This window comes from Triticum dicoccoides, chromosome 7A (assembly GCF_002162155.2).
Source record: "Triticum dicoccoides isolate Atlit2015 ecotype Zavitan chromosome 7A, WEW_v2.0, whole genome shotgun sequence".
Taxonomy (NCBI): domain Eukaryota; kingdom Viridiplantae; phylum Streptophyta; class Magnoliopsida; order Poales; family Poaceae; genus Triticum; species Triticum dicoccoides.
The window spans coordinates 592611847-592618883 of record NC_041392.1 but is presented as its reverse complement, the minus strand read 5'-3'; positions in this window follow the sequence as shown (position 1 = coordinate 592618883).

The window sequence follows — 7037 nt, the reverse complement described above, 5'->3', positions numbered from 1 at the left end:
GATTTCTTTAGTCCATCGGGACTAATTCCGTCTACGGTCTTTTTTGTTGAAAACACACCTAACTTGCACACACCAGCTTAACTCACACGTGTCTGGAACCACCCACGACACCTGTTAAGCAAACTCTAAGTGGGGAGGCTACAACCTCGCGTAGCATGGGATCAAATTTATATCGCGCGCTCTAAGGGGTGGCCTCCCCTCTCGGTCCCAACCGGAAACACCCATGCCCCCGGACCAGGTGGCTTGCCTACCAGCTACAACCGGTATCTTCCACCATGGCCTCTCTGTACGGTGTGTGCTAGAAAGAGGTTGACAACTTACTGAACCGTACTCTACTTGCTGTAGAGACGAGTGGTAGCACTAAACAAGTATGGGGGTTACTGGCTCAAGACTCGATCTACGGTCGACTCAGGAGGTTTAAGCATTCCCTGCATGATTAGTATAACGAATATATATTTCAACCAACAGAGTCACCGCTCATATCACCTTACCATGCCATACCAGACATAACCGTCCCGACGGAGACCGGCGACAAACTCATGCCTACCCAAGGTAGAGGTTTTTCCGGGTTCCTGCCGGTATGCATGCAAGGCACATGAGGGTGATTATTATCACAAGTGTGTTTATTTCCAACAGCCTGGAAATCACTAATATGCACTCATGCATATGATCATACCACATGAAATAACGAGTCCTTCGAAATGCGGTGGTGTTATAAATGTATCCACGATCACACCAAAAATATTATGCCGGGATTCAGAATGCTTGCCTTCAATGTTGTGGAGGGGTGGGGTGCTCTCCAAAACTTTTGAAAGCTTCTTCTCTCTCCCCAAAATCCTATTTAAAAATATATTTGAATTAACACACATTTCAAAAACAGTACCAAAAAGTTGTTTAATTTTTTTTTCAAATAAATCTTAAAATAAACTAGACCAAATTTGAGAAAGGTAGGAAAAAGAATCAACTCATTTGGAGTTATATTTAAAAAGATATAACCAGTCAAAGTTGTGGTCAAAATCTGTTTTTAAATAAAACAGAAAAGAAAACGTTTCGGAGGTGAATACGCTTTCGGAGCGGGGAAAACATACTGGGGAAAATACACCTTCACTTAATCCCACGTGGACAGGCACGGGGTCGCTGACAGTGGGTCCAGAGGGCCCACTGGTCAGGTTTGACCAGTCTATCCCTCCCTCCTCTTTCTCTGTCCCAAGCGGAGGCGAGGCAACGACGATCGCCGCCGGCGAACGGTGGCTCCCCGCGGGTTCCAAAGGGTCTGGATGGATCCGCGAGACTGCGGCGGTCCTTCCGGTGGTCGCTGGGTAGACGGGGGTGGAAAGAGTCATCGGCGTGAGCTTCACGGCGGAGTTGAGCTTCGGGAGCAGAGTGGTTTTGGGGCTACGGTGGTCCTCGATCAAAATCGAATAGTGGGAATGGTTTACAGGAGGATGAGGGGGCTCTTGGTGGAGAGAACGGAGAGTGGGAGGCCCTGGTGGTGCCGAATTGGCCGGGGCAGTGGTGGCGGCTGCAGTTGCCGGAGATGGGGAAGAAGACCTCCCCCGGGTCGATTGGCTGCCATGGGAGGACTAGGGGAGCATTCTAAGGCTTCCTCTGTGCTCGGGGAGGCTCGGGGGCCTCCTTTTATAGCTCGTCGAGGTCGGTTCCGCGGCGGCCGGATAAGCTCTCTGGCGAACCGCCTCTTTGTAGCTTGCAGGGCAACGTGGCGTGGCTGGGGATGACGGCAGGAGCTAGCGGACGAGTGGGCACTGCTCCAGGGGCGAGCTGGCGAGCGGAGGTGGCTTTGGCGGCGCCGACATGGGCAGAGGCTGTCGGGCGGCGGCGGCGGCTAGCTCTTGGCTTGCCGGGCGTGGCGAGGGGCGGCTTGGCGCGTAGCGGTGAGAAAGGGAGTGCGTGGCGAGGCTCTGCAGTGTGGGCCAAAACCGTGGGGGCCAGCGTGTCGGCTCGGCGCACGTGCGTGTCAAACGCACGCTCTGCTCGCGCTCCGGGCGTGCACGGAACGTGCTCGACGTAATGCCAGAGCATGCTAGAGGTCGCGGTCGAGGCGGGCAATTAACAGACCCAGGTTAGGAGTAACGGGGAGTCTAGTGGACATGCTAGTTTGATCAGAGGTGCAAGTTCACAGTGCAATGCCACAACTCATGTCAAAACTGGTCATGCACTCCAGGTGTTTGACAAAAATGCTAAGGGCACTTAGGCAAGTCTTGGAGTGGCCAAAAACTCCAGATGGGGGTCTCTTTAGATGTAAAAGAGGGTGGTGAGGTTAGTTGGCCAAAAGCAGAAACTTGCTAGTGTAAGTTTTACAAAACTTCAATCCTGGACAGGAAGCAAATGGCATCATTTCATGAACCAAAAATGATCCAAAAGGTGCATGCTCCTGGATTTAAGGGTTTAACATGGGGGACTACAAGCAGGAGAAATAATCATGGATATAGGAGCAACTAAAATGGTGGTTGCTGTACAAATCATCAAGTTGGTCCAGAATGGAAATGAGGTTGATTCACTCAATATTTTCAAAGAACAACCCTGGATTTTTGCACAAAGTGGAATCTTAGGCCATTACCAATATCCCATAATTTTGGTGGAGGCCAGGAAGAAATATTTAAATGGGTTGTAGTGCAAAATGCACTCTGGACCAGAGAAGAAGAATTGAGTGCAGGGCTCAAAATATTTCATGAATGAAATATATTTTTGCATAATAGTGATTTAAAAACATCACATGACATCTCCAAATTTTGGTTGGAATTTTAAGTGAATTTATCAAATGGTTGTAGTTCAAATATGGCCATTTAACCTTGAAAAACCATTTTCAAGAAAATAAAGATCAAGCAACTTAATTATTTAATTAGTTACACTGATAAAAGGAAAGTTTTTCTTGAGAGGTTAAACAAGTCCAATAACATATTTGCAAAGTTTTCTCTTTGGGAAAAACTCATCATAACAGGGAAGGAAATGATTTAAAAAAATCAAAAAGGAGCTCAGATATCCAAAGTTTTAATTCCTGGCAGAAATTTTAATTCATTAAAACAAGGCCAAATTTTTGGGGTGTCACAATACTATCCCCCTTAAGAAAAATCTCGTCCTCGAGATTTGCTAAAAGCGGTGTTAAGAAAATAATTATGCAATAAAGATGTGGCTATAGTGAGAGGGCAATAAGTGGTGAAAAACCACAGTGTGAAAACTGGTGCTGCGTGGAAGAGTCTACGGTTCGGGACAAAAACGTGAGATTTCTACGCTGGATATAAATTTAGAATAACTCCTAAATTTAAATATACGCTGGTCGTACCCGAGAGCACAGTGCTCCCTCTGGCTGACAGGTGAACCCGGGGTCCACTGTCAGTCTCCTCTTCTCCCTCTGGCTCTTCCTTCTACCTCTTCTCTCCCGCGCGCTTTCTCGCGCTATCTCCACCAGCGATGCCTAATGCGTAGGGCATCTAGGCCGTACCGTGGTAGTGCGCGGCGTGCTAGCTGCCGGTGCAGCGTGCACTCACCTCGCGGGCCAGCGCGCTGTCGGCACTGCTCGCGGATTCGACTCCGAACACCGGCGTTCGGCGACGAGCGGCGTTGGTGGACTTCGCCCACCGTACACCGAGCTCGAGCTATAAAACGGCCGGGGTGCCTCTCTCTTCTTCCTCACACCTGGCCTCACTTCTCCTCCTCCTTTCTCCATTACTGCTTACAGAAGCTCAGGTGAGGCTCTAATGGTGGAGGCGATGCCGGACTGGTTTGTGATCCTGATATGCGGAGGGCTGGCGACACTGCTGGGGCTCTCTGTGCTCCTGTGCGCGATGATCTACGACGAGTCTGCGGCTCGGGTGTTGGCTCTCCACGGTGGTGGTGATCATGAGGAGTAGATGGAGTGTGCCGGGTGCTAACTGTTGTTAGGGGGTGATTAGCTGGATGTAACACCATTGCAAGGTTTTGCAAACAGTGTATGTATCCGAATTATTATGGTTGTGAGTCTGCTGCGTGGTGCTGTGTGAAATTAATTAATCCACGTCGTGAGAAGGGCAGGTGTAGCAACTCAGGGAAAAGAAACCCCACTCCAGGATTTTGCGAGGGAAAAACAGTTAATTTAAAGGAGCATAAACCACAACAAAAACTACACACATTAGAAGAAGCCAAAATAATTGACTCGTCGCACAAATTTGGGGTACCATGCATAAGATACCCGCAAATATAAATGCTGCAAAAACAAATACACTAGTGACGTCTAAAATGAAAACGGTAACTGGACGGGGTCCTGAAAAAATGTCTCTGGTAAAGGAATACACTCTTCTTCTATCGGAGGCAGTGGATTGACCAGTCGATGTATGCGTCTCTCCGGGTCGGGTCTCAGTGGTCTGCCGATGGCAATCTGAGGATTTAAATCTGCGAGGCTCTGGAGATAATCCATCACTCGCTGGTTCAAATGCTCTTGAGCAATGATGTACTGGATAAGTTTGGCCAGAACTGGGTCTCTTTCAATACGTCCACCGGGAAAAGATGTTACTTCTCCGGGAGCTACACGACTCGGAAAGTAATAATATCCTCGTTCGCGGGCATAGGGTACTGCGGATCGAAGACGAGCAATCGCTTCTTTCGCAGCAGCTTCTATGGCCAGGTGTGGGGTTGGCATAGATTTCCCCATGAAGGAAACTTCCGTTGGATCTTGATTGGAGTCTACGGGAGGGATATGTACTGCTGCCCAATATTCCGAGGTGGATGGGGTGATCCTTGATTTGAACAGCTCGTACTGAGGTGGCTGGGTAGAACCCATGGTACTGCGGGTAAAATCCCACAATATTTTGACAAAGCTACCTGGGGTTGCATCTGGGGTTCTCAGATGAATGCTGGGGCTCGGCATGACAGGAAAAAGTGTGAGTGTGGTGCACAAAGTGGGGGTTGCTGGGTAAGGTCACAAGGTGGCCTTTATATAGCAATGGAGCCGGATCGTTTTACCGTGGTGAAAGGTAATAAATTTGCCAGCTTCGCTCCAAAGGTCGGGTCAGTGTCAGAGATACACATATCTCATAAAGAGACGTGTTACTGTGGTTGTCGTCGGGTTGGTTTTGGTAGTTGTGCCCGGAAAAATATGCAGCTATGCGCTGACCAAATATGCAAGGCTACTATTAAAACAGAGGCACAACGACAGGCTGCGTTAATATACACGGTCGCATGATTACAAAGCGAGGATACACTGAAACTCGATGCTACTCATACGGCTTAGTCTACCTCGTTTATGTCTAAACGGGCGTGCCTGGTGGATGTTGAGGCTTCTCCACGTGTCTCTCTGCCGGGATTAATCGGAGATGGCGGAGGAACTGCAGGGTCGGGGTAGTGATGGTGACCATCGCGGGGATTGTTGGCCACAACCCCGTTGGAGTGTGCTCCCAATATGCGACGAAGCACCTCTGGGGTTATCGCAGCACCTTGGCCGATGGCTGAGGCAGATGTCGGGGTCTCGATCGGTTGTCCAAACAGCACGACTGGGTTGTCGGTGTTGGGCTCGTTTTCTTCTCTCGCTGGGGCTCGACGAACCAGCTCTCCACGAGCTGCGATTAGATCAATAGTGATCTGATCGAACAATGCCTCTAGTGCACTTACATAGCGCACTAGGTGTAATAATGTGGGGTCCGTCTCGTGATCTCCGTTGGCAACTTGGGGTGGTCTACCATACCCTTCACGTCTGGGGTAGTAGTGGAACGAGCGACAGTTAACTCTGGGCGACAAGTGCCTGAGATGAACTATAGCCTCTCGAGCGGCTAGCTGGATGGCTTGTGGCTCAAAGGAAGTTGTCCTTCCGGTGAACCTGTAGGGGCGCTCGGGTGCTAGACCCCTACCGTAGATGTGCACAGTGGCCCAGAATTGACGGTCTTCACCGCTCATGGGTCCTTGATACACAACATAGTCTGGTGGCTCTTCTAACGCATAGACACGACGGGTGAGGTTTGCGAGTATGGTCACAAAATCTCCAAGGTTGGTTGCTGTGGTCTCGTTGTGCACTATGGGTCCAGGCATTGTGGCTCGGTTTGGGTTAGCGGCTGTGCGGTGCTGTGTTGGGACTAGCGTGCCCTTTTTATAGGAAAAAGGGGGCGGAGTCTTCCTTCGCACGCTTGCGAGAAAGGACTATTTAGGGGCCGGTCACTGGCGCATGAGTGACAGGTTAGGTTGATAGGTTGGGCACCGACTGCCAAAAAGGTGTTGGGTCACTGTGTGGCTATCTTGCACGAGAAGCTTGGCTGGGGTTTGGCTAAGGTCTAGTGGGTTGGTTTGCCTAAGTTTTTCGACCTGGCTAAGATAGGATTAGCCAATGGTCAGCCTGGCTCTGATACCAAGTCTGCCACGACCGGTTCTCCGGACATAAATTTCCAGAAAAGACCGTCGTGCTCATCAGCCCCAGGATTACTGTTAGCTGATGAGGCTCCAACTTGATACAGAAATTCCAAGCAGAATACAACATATGTAGTACAAGACCATTCTGGTCTGTGAGTACAACAAATGGTTTCTAGTGGTTGATGGCGGAAGCGGTCTGTGAAACATCAGTGCCTATGGGGCTCCATTTCCCACAGGAACAGCTGACCAGGTTAACTCCTATCTTCGCGAGGTTGCTATCTCCATTGTGTGGGTTTCGGGGCTGGCATCGCGTCGCTCCTCTCCGAGCAAGAAAGTCTGGCCAAGACAATAGCCAGGGACAAGCCAGTGAGTACTTTGAATGTACTCGCAAACATTAAGAACACAGGTATAATGTAACAATGATGTGCTAAAAATATTTTATGCTCATGACGTCAGTCACAAAAGATAAATGAAACTCTGATGCGTGCAAGCAAGTTATTTATAAAAATGCAATAACATGGTAGTATTAAAATTTATGAAACAAATAACAATGCAATGCCACAGTCGGTCGTCTTAGCGACACCACATAAAGGGCTTTTAAAAGAAATGCCACAGTCGGGCGTCTGAGCGACACCACAAAAAGGGCTTTAAAGGAATGCCACAGTCGGGCGTCCGAGCGACAGCACATAAAGGGCTTTAAAAGAAAT